The sequence below is a fragment of the Budorcas taxicolor genome, chromosome 2, assembly GCF_023091745.1.
Source record: "Budorcas taxicolor isolate Tak-1 chromosome 2, Takin1.1, whole genome shotgun sequence".
Taxonomy (NCBI): Eukaryota; Metazoa; Chordata; class Mammalia; order Artiodactyla; family Bovidae; genus Budorcas; species Budorcas taxicolor.
Window position 1 is genome coordinate 7,736,955 of NC_068911.1, and position 13,210 is coordinate 7,750,164.

At 52.9% G+C, this 13,210-nt stretch overlaps 1 protein-coding gene and 1 non-coding gene across 2 annotated transcripts in view; one reads left to right on the forward strand and one right to left on the reverse strand.

Moving 5' to 3' along the window:
* Positions 1 to 13,210, forward strand: part of COL26A1 (collagen type XXVI alpha 1 chain) — a 164,323-nt gene that overhangs the window by 127,358 nt on the left and 23,755 nt on the right. The window lies entirely within an intron of this gene.
* On the reverse strand, positions 6,809 to 6,881 carry TRNAE-UUC (transfer RNA glutamic acid (anticodon UUC)). Its single transcript has one exon. It is a non-coding gene; the product is annotated as a tRNA-Glu (tRNA).

Consider the following 13,210-nt stretch of genomic DNA (forward strand, 5'->3'; position numbering starts at 1 on the left):
TTTAGAAAATATATTCATGTGATTCAGCTCACAAACAGTTTAAGGATACAATTCAACACCTCTTCATGATGGAAACTCCTGGCAAACAAGACAGAGGAAGAAACTTAGGACTTCATAGACCTCCGCCACCGATCCGACGGCCAGCATCACGTGCTGGTGTGAGTGAGTCAGTAAGCTTGCCCCCCTTTGAAAGTTGTGAGTGGGATACGGAGGTACCTATCACAGCTCCACACCATACCTTTAAAGGAATTAAAAGCAAATGGTTTGGGAAACTTCTGTCTGAGAAAAGGCAGTGTTACCAAATGCAAAAAAAAAAAAAAAAAAGCCTCACAAGCCACGACTGGGAGGAGATATTTGCAGCGCAGAAAACTGGCAACAAGTTGGCATCAGAAATAAAGAACTCCCCTGAATCAATAAGAAACAGCCAATAGAGAAATGGGTCAAGAACATGGACAGGACTTTCACAGGCTGGAGGGGAGGTGGTGGGGACAAATGGCTCAAAAACTTATGAAAAGATGTTCAGCCTCATTAGCAGTGTGGAAAATGCAAATCCAAACCACAGTGTGAGGGTGTTTCACGCCCACGGGACTGGCAGACTTACAGAAGTCTTGGATCGCTGCCTCTCGGGGCTCCGGGGTGCAGGGCTGAGAGGGTGGTGTTGCAGGAAGGGGGACCGGATGCCCCCACTAATAGGGAGGCTCATTTCTGGACTCCTGTTGTCCTTCAGGACTTGGCTGAGGCTGGCCACCAAGGGGTCCCGAGCTGTTTGGGTCCTACCCCAGCCCCTCCCCCGACTCCCTGCCCCCACCCCAGGCCCGTGGGGTCTCCAAGACTGTTTCCTTGGACTCTGCTGGCGTCAAGGCCCCTTCCCAGGCAGCCAGATGTGTCTCTGGCTGTAGCGCCTGGGTCTGGTATGCAGAGCTGGGTGGAAGAAGAGAGGGAGAAAGGAACTGGGGGTAACTGGGTCAGACCGCCCCTCCCTGGCACTTGGACTGACTCCTCTGCCAGGAGAATCTGCACCCCAGACCCCACCACCGCATCCCTAAAGCTCGGAGGGGCTGGAGGGAGGAGGGCGGGGCTCTCCAACCCCCGCACAGGGCAGCCCGGCTGTGAGCAGGGAGCAAGCATCAGACTCCGAAGCCCTCCTAGGGCTGTCCCCTCACCTCCCCTGCAGTGGCCCGAGCCTTCTCGCATCTGCCACTTGGTGAGTCCAGGTGGGCTCCCAGGAGCCTGGGGTAGGACCAGTGTGGACGAGAGCCCTGCTCATGGAACAGAAGCTTCTCCCGCGGCTCTAGCCTAGCATCTGGATGCGGGGCCAGCAGGAGCCCGATCCAGGGGCCACGCTTCGTGCCTGAGCAGAAGGTTTCTCGCCCCTTCCTCTAATCTGCACGCACGTGGAGCAGGTGACCATGGAGGCTTGGCATTTCCAGATCTTGGGCCACGTTTTACCTTTGGGGGCTGAACCATCTCTCGCTCCTCCTTAATTATGGGGATAACATTATCTCCCTGGGAAGCTCTCCTGGCAGGAGAAAGGGACGGCAGAACTCTTTGCATAGTGTTGGGCTTCCAATAGCGCTGTATGGATTCGTTCTTACTATAGCGTAAATGACTAAGGGGGAGTCATGGGGTGCCTGCCCTGGGATGGTGAGAAGGTGCATACCCAGGACTGAGTTTTGGCCCTGGGTGGACCATCACCTCATACCACCTCAGATCTATTTTCTCACCTGTTAAAAGAAAGGGCCCATTGAGGTAGGCCTGAGACCCTTCTGGTCTTTACAATTGTATGGGAGGTTTGTTTTCTAGTATGGGTACAAATATAGCTGCCCCTTCTCTGCGCGAGGAGGTGGCCTTGATTACCCTCATCCTCTGGGCCAAAGTAGCTGAAGTTCAGAGAGTTAAGTCACTTCCCCAAGGTCACACAGCTTGTTGAGGTGGAGGGCCCAGAGAGATGACTAAGCCTTGAGCTATTAGGCAAACACTGTAAATCCTGAACAAATGCCTCTCTGTTGTTCGAATGTGTTTTCAACTATCGGGTCAGTCGGGGGAGGGAGAATGTCTCTAAAAAAGAGCCAGATTGTGTTCGAGTGATTGTCCAGGCTGGAAAATACAGGCAATTAGCAGAAAAATCCACCCTCAGTGAAGGTCTGTGTCTGATGTGGGGACTGGCTCCGTCAAGTGGTCCTTTAGTTGCCATGACAACCTCCTCCAGTGGGGAAGGATGCAGTCCAGGTGTGACCCTGGGAATCCGGAGTCTTGTCACCTGCGCACCCCTCCTCCTTCCTGGTTCCCCTCACCCCCTGTCTCAACAGGAGGCCAGGTGGCCTGGGCTAGGAGGGGGCAGCTGGCTAGTGCAAGGTGGTCCCTGAGAGATGGGTATGCATGGAGCGAGCAGGTCAGACCTGAAAGCATATAAACCCCAGACATTGCCTAGGGGAGCTGAGCCCAGGCTGCCCCATGTCATGAGGCAGGAAACTTCTGTGTGGTCACTATCCCCCGCTGGACACGGGATGGGCCTCATCACGTGCTGTTCTCTTGGGTGGCTGAGAACTGGGGCTGGGGGCACCAAGACGCAGCTCCCTCTTGCCCACCTTGAGCCCGTGGGTAGGTGGTGCCTGACACTGGGGTTCTGGGCTCCCACCCCATGCAGTCAGAGCAGCATCTCTTTGACTTGTTATCCTTTGATGGCCCCAGAAGCCATGTGTATAGGGGAAAAAAAAACACCTCTTCTTTTTAAAAAGGTATTTGAGGGACTTCCCTGGTGGTCCAGTGGCTAAGACTTCACACTCCCAATGCAGGGGGCGTGGGTTCGATCCCTGGTCAGGGAACTAGATCCCACGTGCTGCAACTAAGACCTGGCACAGCCAAACTAACGAAAATTATTATCATTTTATAAAAAGAGCATTTGCAAACTGCTGCTCTGACCCCTTCTTTGGTAGGATGTCAGGCCTGTGATCTCTCTAGCCTGGGATTCTTCCTCTGATAAAGAACTTGGGAGCCTTTGGGATATCCTTGGTGGCCCAGTGGTTAGGACTCAGTGCTTTCACTGCTGAGGGTGCAGGTTCAGTCCTTGGTTGGGGAACTAAGATCCCACGAGCCATGTGGTGCGACCGAAAGAGAGAGAGAGAGAGCTTGGGAGACCTGGTGTCAGAGGAAGCACCCCACGCTCACATCCCAGCTCCTCTGAACAACCTTCAAGAGGTAGACGATGCTGTTAGGAGACCAAGGGCTTCCCTGGAGCCCAGCTGATCCATGAATGAAAGCTGAAGCCACCTTGGGCCTTCCCGTACCTTTGGAGGAGTAGAGACCCTGAGAAGGGAAGGGGCCTGCCCAAGTGCATGCAGGGAAAGATCAGAGCTGCTCCCAGGAGGTCCTCCGATGCCTGGGGGTCCCCTAGACCTCCCGCCTGGGGACTTTGAACTCTACCACCGTTTTCCTCCAAAAGCCCCAAACCCCAAGTGACTCTGCCCACTTCTGGCTGTCTTTGGGGCACCTCGTCCGTTTCCCTAAGATTAGAGCTCAGCACCTGCCTGAGCCTGGATCAGTGATGCAGGAGGGGGAGGCCCTGTCTCGGGTCCAGTGCCGTGGGTGATGCGCCCAGCAGAATCAGGCAGCCTCTCCCATATTCTGGAGGCCCTTGGTCAGCCCGCTTTGCTTTAGGGCTCCTGAACGTTGACCTGGAGCTTGGAGCCCTGTTAAAAAGGATCCTTTCCCACTGACACAGGACGATAGTGGCAACAGCGACGCCCCATGTCCGGGGGTGGGGAGTCAGAGCTGGTCTCCCTGGGCTGCGCCTGGTGTCATCTTTCAGACCCAGGCAGGGCCGCCTGCCAGCGTCCTGGGACCCTGGAGATATTTATGATTTCTTTCTGGATGAGGAAAAAAGAGAGAGAGCATTTCAAACAATAACTTCAGATTAACAACGCGAACCTCAGAAATCCACCCAAGAGAAGCAACTGGATTGGTGAACCCTGAAAAATAAAATGTATGCAGGGGTGTCCTCCCCTTTCTCAACCCCCCAAATGGCTGCAGAGACTGGATCTCTTACTTCTTTAAAAATGTGTTTTAAATTTATTTGGCTGCCCTGGGCCTTCGTCGCCACGCGGGATTTTCTCTAGTCGCGGCGAGTCAGGGCTGCTCTGAATTTGCAGTGTGGGGGCTTCTCATTGCAGCGGCTTCTCTTATTTCGGAGCACAAGCTCCAGGGCACACGGGGCTTCAGCGGCTGTGGCTCCCGGGCTCCAGAGCACAGGCTCAGTAGTGGGGCACGGGCTTAGTTGCCCCGAGGCGTATGGGATCTTCCCAGATCAGGGATCGAACCCACTCCACACTGGCAGGCAGATTCTTTACCACTGAGCCATCAAGAAAGCCTCTGACTCTCTTATTTCTGGATAAACCCCCTCTCGAGTCCTGTGGGACAGTCCTAGGAGTCTGGGAGATCCCTCCACTGAGCAGACGGGCACACAACCCCTTTAATCCAAGTACCCCCAACTGTGGGGACCCCGCTCCAGGAGAATTCTGAGAAGGACCAAGAAGTCCTTGATCTTCCAGAATTCTGGCTGCTGCATACTCGTGGATTTCTGGAGACTTCTCCCGGCCGTGCCAGTCAGTCTGAAGGGAAGTCACTCCACAGTGACTGGAAACAGTGCTGATGAGAAAGACATTGCATCAAACAAACGTGGGTTCAGTCCCTGGTTGGGGAACTTAGATCCAGCACTCGAGGAGCAACTAAGCTGGCTAAGAGCCAGCGGTCCCCCCACCCCCACCGCCACCACCCGACTGCCTGCTTTGAATTCAGCCGCTGGCACTTAGTAGCTGTGTGACTTTGGGGCAAATTACCTAACCTCTCTGTGCCTGGGTTGCTTCATCTGCAACACAGAGATAATAAAGGTTCTTCCCTCATTGGGTTGTTGTAGGAATTAGACAAGTATACATGAAAAGTGGTGTATTGGGTCTCGCCTTTCCGTTAGCGTCTGGCACAGAGTGAGTGCCCCATGAATGCGAGTTGCTTTTTCTTCTTTTGATCATTATTATGGCCTGCGTGGCTCCACACGGGCCAGACCCTCTCTGCTATTGTGAAATCGGAAGAGAGCGTTTCCTCCCTTCTTCCCCTCCCACCGAGACATGAGCCAGAAGGTAATGAACTTCAGCGTCCAAATGGCTTTTTTATCTCTACCTTAAGCCCCTTCCACTTCTCCTGGCCTTGGTGGAAATGGAAACCAGCTGTTCGGGGAGGCAGAAAGGAAGGTCCAGGGACAGAGTTGCCAGGGTTCGCTTGGGACACATGACCCCTGCCCCCTGAAGGAGGAGGACGGTCCCTTCCCTCCCCTGCTCAAGTTCCCTGAGATCCTCCAAGATGGGCCACCTGGACAATGAGCTGAGGGTCTCCTTTTAGATCTGCTCACCCCCTCCCCCACGGTGGTACTGCCTCTGTCCGAGAGGACACATGAGCTTCTTTGCAGCCCCGTGTGACAGAGGGATATGCCTGCCCCACTTTTCAGAATACAAGAATGGATGAGACATGGACCCACAGGGAAGAGGGGTGCATAAGATGTTCCCCAGCCAGGCTGCTGAGTGCTCTAAGCAAGGTGTATATTGCACTCTTGGCAATTAATAGGAAGGCGGCTGCCTGGGTCCACCTGGAGTGGTCAAGGTAGGCTCCCTGGAGGAGGTGGTGCTTCAGTAGGAATTTACTAATCATTGGAGTGGGTTAGAATCTCTTTCTGGATACGATAGTAAGACAGGCAAAGGCCAAAGAACTAGAAGAGTGAGGGGTGCTCAGATCATGGCAAGCAGCCCATTCAGGGGGGACAGGGGTTTTCCTCAGGGCGATGGGGAGCACGGACGGTGACATGTCAGATTGGTGGTTTAGGGTGAGCAAGGTCAGGGTTAGACATGTTTTACACAGACCACACCTGTGTACCAGCATCCTCGTCAAGAAAGAGACCATTTTCATCATCTTAGAAGTCCTCCCCCCTGCCCTTCTGATAACTGCCCTCCTCAAGGTTAACCACTGACGCACAGGCCACAGCCTTCGAGCTGTCCTGCCTGTGATGGAACTTTCAAGAAATGGACTCACATGAGTGTGTGCTCTTTGGGGTCTGTCATCTCTGTGAGTTCATCCACTGGGTGGCATATGGTTTCTGTGTAATATTCCACTTTGTGAATATTTAGTTTATCCCATCAGCCACCAATGGGAATTTGGATTATTAAAATTTTTGGTTATTTTGAGCAACACTGCTTATTCTTACACAAGCCTTTTGGTGAAATTATGTATTATTTTTGTACCTAGAGGTAGAATTGCTCCTATTAGATGAAATTGCTCATGCCTATGAGAAGCAGCCACATTTTTAAGACGTGGTTATTCCATGGACATTGCATTGATGCTGTCTTAGAGTTCCAGTGTCCCACACCCTCTTGGATACTCAGATACTTGCATTGTCCGTCTTGCCTTTTCGGCTGTCCTGGTGGGTGTAGTTTAATTTGCGTTTCCTGATAGAGCTAAGGCGTTGCGCCCCTCTGCGTGTGACTCAGCCATGTGGCGTCTTATTTTGTGGTTTTATGTATTCCAAGGACCTTTCTACTTGATGATATGCTTTTTCATTCTGTTAATGCTGCCTTCTAATGAAAAGAAATTCTTACATTTAATGCAGTTCATCTTATCAAAGCTTTCCTTAAGGTTAGTGCTTTCTGTATTAGAAGAAATCTTTGTCTATTCTGAGGTCATGAAGGTAAGTTACCTATATTTTATAAAAACTGGATCGGGTGTTATTTTGTTTGTTTTGTGTTTTTGTTGTGGCTGCTGATCTTATTTCCCCAACCAGGGATTGAACCTGTGCCCTCCACAGTGAAAGCAAGGAGTCCTAACCGCTGGACCACCAGGGAATTTCCAAAAAACTGTTGTTTCTCTTTTAACAGTTAGATCTACAATGTACCTGGAATCGACTTTCGTGTGTGGCGTGGGTTGGGGGGTCAGATTCTTTTACTTTGCTTTTCCATTTTGGTATCCAGTTGGCCCAGTACTCTTTACTAAAGTCCTCCCTTTATCTCCTGTACTCATATATTCCTCTTTTATAAACCAGGTGACCGTGGTAAGTGTGAATCTATTTGTCTGTCTTTGCACCAATAATACAGCGTCTTAATTACTGTAGTTTTATAATCGATCTCCGTTCTGGTCGTGTAAGTCTTCCACTTCTGTTCTATTTCATCTTCGCATTTGGCTATTCTTGGACCTTTGCGGTTTTGTATATAGTTCAGAAAGAACCTGAGAATTCACACACACAACATACAAAAAAACCTTCTGAGATTTTGAACGGGATTGCATTGAATGGATAGATCAATTGGGAGAGACTTAACGTATATAGGATGGCACCTTCCAATCCATGAGTATAGTATATCTTTTCATTTATTTGAATCTGCTTTAATTTCCCTCACTGATGTTTTATAATTTTTAGTAGGCTTATTCCTAGATAATTTGATGCTGTGTGAATGGTATTTTAAAATTTCACTTTCTACGTGGTCATTGTCAATGTATAGGAATATGGTTGATTTTTGAAAACTCTATAATCCTTGCTAAATTAATTTAGTAATTCCAATAATTCCTCTTTAGATTTTTCTAGGGCAAAGATGTTTTGGGGTGTGGTCCAGCCGTGGTACAAGACCCAACAATCTTGAACTCTGGGCTGGATTTGGAGGTTGAGAGGGAAGAAGACAGACTCGACCAGTCAGATTGGCAGTCTGTAGGGCCATGCACGCGTGCTAAGTCGCTCCAGTCGTGTCTGACTCTTTGTGACCCTATGGTCTATAGCCCGCCAGGATCCTCTGTCCATGGCATTCTCCAGGGAAGAATACTGAAGTGGGTTGCCTTGCCCTCCTCCAGGGGATCTTCCCAAGGATCGAACCCACGTCTTTTATGTCTCCTGCATTGGTGGGTGGGTTCTTTACCACTTGCACCATCTGGGAAGCTGGGGGGATGCAAAAACCACAGACTTCCCCCATGTCTAGTTGTGGTCCAGACGCTGTTTGCACATCGCATGGAGAGTTCTTCCCCAGCTAGGGCACCTAGCCTAGCCCACCATGGCCGTATGGGATGGGAAGGCCGCCTTTAATCAGCAAGCTGGGTGACCTTGACTATGTTGTTAAACCTCTCTTGAGTCTCATCTTCCTCACTCACAAAAGGAGGGACGCATGCCAGGGTATTTCTGCCTCTCACCTCACAGGTGACTGATGAACCTTGGTGAATAGTTTTCACTCACCCGTGTTGTCTCTTTTCCCCGTGGGGGTTTTCTGAACGTTGCTGGAAGTCTCTGCAGTCCAGAGGATGCTGGTGGGGGGTGGGGTGGGGGTGGGGGGAGTAGGTGGCCAGCTCCCACCGTGCTCAGAGCAGCTTCAGTGCAGCTGGTCCTTTGGGGATTTTTATTTCCACGGCAAGGACACCCATGCAAGGCTGCCCCTCTTCAAGAAGGAACTCAAATTACTTTTCAATAAAAACTCTTGGCAGAAGTTCCTGAAAAACTCTGGCCTTCTCTGTGATCCCTGATATAGAAAAGGATGGAATTTAATTATTCTGTCCTGTCCACGAGCCCCATGGCTGGGCCTGGCATGCAGCCACTTCTCTGTCCGACCAGCAGGCTCCCCGCCCCCGCTGGGGTTCATTGCTCTGGCATGTGTGAGGGAACACAGGGGAGACCCAGGGCAGGGCCCCCACCTTCAGCCTGGCCTCGCCCTTTTCACTCTTCCTTTTGGGGTCTGTGTCTTAGAAAAATCCCATCTGTCTGCGGTTACCTGGACAAGCAGCTGTCTACAAGTTAACAGGAGAGGTGACTTCCCAGGCCCAGGGGAGGTATTGATATTTTACAAAATTCCCATCAGGGCCTCTTTGCTACCCACGAGGCTAGGCTCAGAGCACCAGAGGGTGGTTAAGAGCTTCAGGCAGGATTGGAAACATTAGGATTGGAAAAATCTAGAATGATCATGTCTTGGTGGCCCCAGGAGTCTGGGGGTCCCTAGAGACCCTGGGACTCCAGCCTGCAGCTGGCCTGTTTCCTGCCGGCTCATGAAGAGATACAATTCTGTATATTTTCCACACAGCATCATAAGCACGTTCTGTGTTTTTACCCAGTTAAACATTTAAATTAAAGATCCTCTAGAGAAGGAAGGGCAGGGCAACCCCCTCCAGTATGCTTGCCTGGAGAATCCCAGGGATGGAGGAGGCTGGCGGGCTACAACCTATAGGTTTGCAAAGAGTCGGACACGACTGAAGTGACGAGAACGCACGCATGTATTCAATATATTCAATATGTATATTGTTTTTAAAAGGCCAATAGCCCTTCAAGGCTTACCATGAGAAAGAGTTCTCAGTACTCCTCTTTACCACCAGCTTTCATTCCCTATAGTCAGGCTTTTTTGGGTGGGAGTGGAAAGCTTACCTCCATCGTTCTCATCACATTAGGGAAACTGAGGCAGCTCAGGACCCTCTTTTCCTGCGGTGCCCTGTGGGTACTCACAGTTAGTCTAGCTGGCCTGCCCCACCCCTGTCCCCGAAGCATCTTACCCTATTGACCTCCTTGGAACCGTCTTCCCCTTGGAGTCTTGGCTAGGGTCAAGGGTCTCCCAGGGGATGTGGGGGTCTCCTCCAGCCGGGCCCCACTGGGTGGGCTGCGGGTGACACCCACCCTGTGTATGCCCCCTGCCTGCAGACCACCTCTGAGAGGGTAGATGGGCCTCTGGGGGAGGGCCACCCTGGCTGCCGCTATCGGCATCTCAGCTGCACAGTGGACCGACTCTGCCTCTTCAGGAGTCTCTGCAGTGGCCAACTCCTGCCCTGTCAGCAAAGCCCAGACCTTGGGAGTCCGATCTCATTCAGGGGGAGGGTCCTGACTTCAAGATTCAGAGCCATGACCGGAAGCAGTGCTGGCCAAAGGCACGTGGTGGATAGACCGGCAACCACCCTCTGCAGTGGGCGGTCTGAGGCCGAGGGGGCAGAGGACCGGAGCAAAGAGCCTGAGACCCCTGGAGCTGGTCAGTGTAAACCCCTTTGGGGCTTCCTTGGTGGCTCAGTGGTAAAGAATCTGCCTGCTGATGCAGGAGACACGGGTTCGATCCCTGGTCCAGGAAGATCCCACATGCCTCGGAGCAACTAAGCCCATGCCTTACAACTAGTAAGCCTGTGCTTGACAGCCCGGAAACCACAGCTACTGAAGCCCGCTCACCCTAGAGCCTGTGCTCCACGATGAGAAAAGCCACCGCGAGGGGAAGCCCGTGCACTGCAGTGAGAGTAGCTCCCGCTTCCTGCAACTGGAGAAAGCCCTCATGCAGCAACGAAGACCCCCGCACAGTCAAAAATAAATACAGAAATAAAACTAACTTAAAAAAATATAGACCCCTTTTACAGATGGAGAAACTGAGGTACAGAGAGACAGTGGGCCTCAAGCCACACAGTGAGTTAGCCGCCTCTCTAGCGCTCTCTCTACTGACCACACTGAGCAGTCAGTTCCTCTGTCTCTGTCTCACCCACACACCCCCTCACTTCCAACCCACATATACTGGCAAAATCTCCAAGCTCAAGTTCTGCCTCTGTGTCCTAGCTGCGAGGAAACGCTCACGGGCCCGCGTGTGCTGGGAACGTGGGAATCCTCAAAACCCCAGAAAGTGAAGAGTCTGCCTCTCAGGGAGGGGAAACCGAGGCCTGGAGCCAGGCGGGCAGGGCCTCGGCTGGTCACACAGCCAGCATTGCCCCGCCAGGCCCATTTCCATAGTTCCACTGCCCCGAGGAATAATTAGAGAAAGTTAAACATGCATAATTTAATTGCTTGTCGATGACAGGATGCCAGGGGAGCCATAAAACCTGCCCAGCCTCAGAGCGCCTGCCCAGGCAGGTGGCACGGGAGGCCGGGCTGGCAGCCTGGGGTCCTGCCCGCTAGTTGGGCCTCTCTCTGCAGCTGGGGCGCCGGACCCCTTCCCAGCCCTCCCCATGCCAGCTGACAGCCAAGCCGCTCCCCGCCGGCCGACCAGGATGCCCAGTGCCAGCACAGCCTAGGCCTAGGGCCCTGCCCGCTTTCCAGAAACAGGTTCCCGTGCAAGCCCAGGCTTGCCCCTCGCTCTGCTGACCGTCCCCCCTGCAGGGCATCCTCTGTGCTGCCTCAGACCCTGGAAATATGTTCATGGGCCGCGAACACCTCGGGAACGTTCACTGCATGGAGACGAGGCCCTACTGACACCCATGGCCATCCTGCCCCACCTTCTTCCTTCAGGAGAGGGGTCCCCAGGGTGGGGAGACACCCTCTTGTGTGTGCAGGTGATGAAGCTCAAGCCGGAAAGTTCTCCAGGCCAGCCCGCTTCCAGAGTCAACGCCCTTTTTGCCCCATAAGATGCTCTTGGGCCTCTGCTGCAAGGGCAGGCACCCCATTCCCACCACCCTACCCCCCTGCCCATCAGTATTAGCACAGGGTGGGGCTCCCCTGCCGGTCCGGTGGTTGGTTAAGACTTCGTTTTCCCATGCAGGGGGTGCCGGTTCGATCCCTGGTGGAGGGGCTAAGATCCCACATGCCTCGTGGCTGAAATGCCAAGACATAAAAAGCGAAGAAATGTTGTAACAGATTCGATGAAGACTTTAAAAAATAGTCCACATCTAAAACAAAACTATATCAGCACAGGGTCACCAAGGGGCTCACGGGCACCCACCGGGCCTCCAGGTGGAGGAGGGGGTGGCCAGGGGTGGGTAGGGGACGGGGTGGGGTGTGAATGTTGGGGTGGAGGACGGATGAGTGGGTGGGTGGATGGGGGGTGGCGGGTGGGTGGCATGACACCTGGGACCCTTGTTTTGTTTCACTGTCTGTCTTTCCCACGAAAGGCCGCTTTCAGAGGCACCAGGATCCTGCAGTATTTAGGAGGGGGCAGTGAGTGGCCCCTGGGAGCCCTCCCGTGTGTCTGGCCTTGTTGACTGGGGCCCTTCGGGCGCCTGGCCATTGTACAGGGTACATGTGCGCGCTCAGTTGTGTCTGACTCTTTGCGACCCTTTGGACTCTAGCTCACCAGGCTTCTCTGTCCATGGGATGTTTCAGGCAAGAATACTACAGCGAGTTGCCGCTTTCTCCTGCAGGGCATCTTCCCAACCTAGGATTGAACCTGCATCTCCTGCATTGCCGGGCAGGTGGATTCTTCACCCGCAGAGCCATTCCAGAGAGCCGCCCTCTCCCTGCCAGATTGTTCAGGGGGCCTCCCCAGATCTCAGTCCCCATGGGCCTTCCCCCTGGGGTGGATCCCGGAACCCAGAGAGGACCATCAGCCCTCGCTGCTCTCCAAGCCCTCCAGTGTCTGCAGCCTGGGACGTGGTCGCGCTCTGCTTTCCCCTGGTGACTCATCCCTGAGAAGCCCCCCTGCCCGTCTCCGCTCTGTGCTTTGTATCTCTTTCTATCTTTACCGTCCCTTTTGCTGGGAGGAGTTGGAGGGAAACATGTGTGTTCAATCCCCCGCGTCTAACCAGAAAACCACCTCCTTTCCTGCTGGTCCTTTGTGAAGTCCTGCCCCATCCCCGAGTCAGACAACTGTATACATTCTTCTAGTTGTTTTAAAGTTTCAGTGTTTATACCTCAGTCTTTAATCTCTTTTATGTATCAGGGTTACTGACAAGGTTTTATTGGGGGAAGAAAAAGAATTCTGTTTCTAAAAAAAGGGCTTATAAACCACAGACTGGGCACAGCCCAGGGTGGATGGGGAAGGCGATGAGGATGACAGGGCCCCTGCCAGCCCACAGAAACCCAGGTAGGGCTGGTGAGCAGAAAGTAAGGGGCTGTCAGCTCCCGTGGCCCCAAGGCTGGGCACCCCTGGGGAAATCACAGCCTGAACCACCTGTTCCCAAGGTCCTAAGATGCTGGGAGTCTCGTTGCATCTCTCACAGGACGGTCATTATTTTAAAACAGGGATGTTTCCAAGGTGGTTTGTGTTCAGTGACAAAGCTACAGGACTTCTCCAAAGACAGACAAGGCTGATGACGGGGGGACAGGGACCCCGCTGGTGAGCATGGGGGCCTCGCTGCAGCCAGGGGGCCTCTGAACACCAAATGGGATGTGCCAAGTTACCCTAATACCTCTCGTGTGTCTGCTTGACCAGAATGGGGTGCCTGTGGGGTCAGGCTTTGAACCGAGGGAGGAATCTAAGCATCTCTTGACTTCCAGAGCAATAAAAGCTCTTAGGAACAGCTTTGAACCATCTAT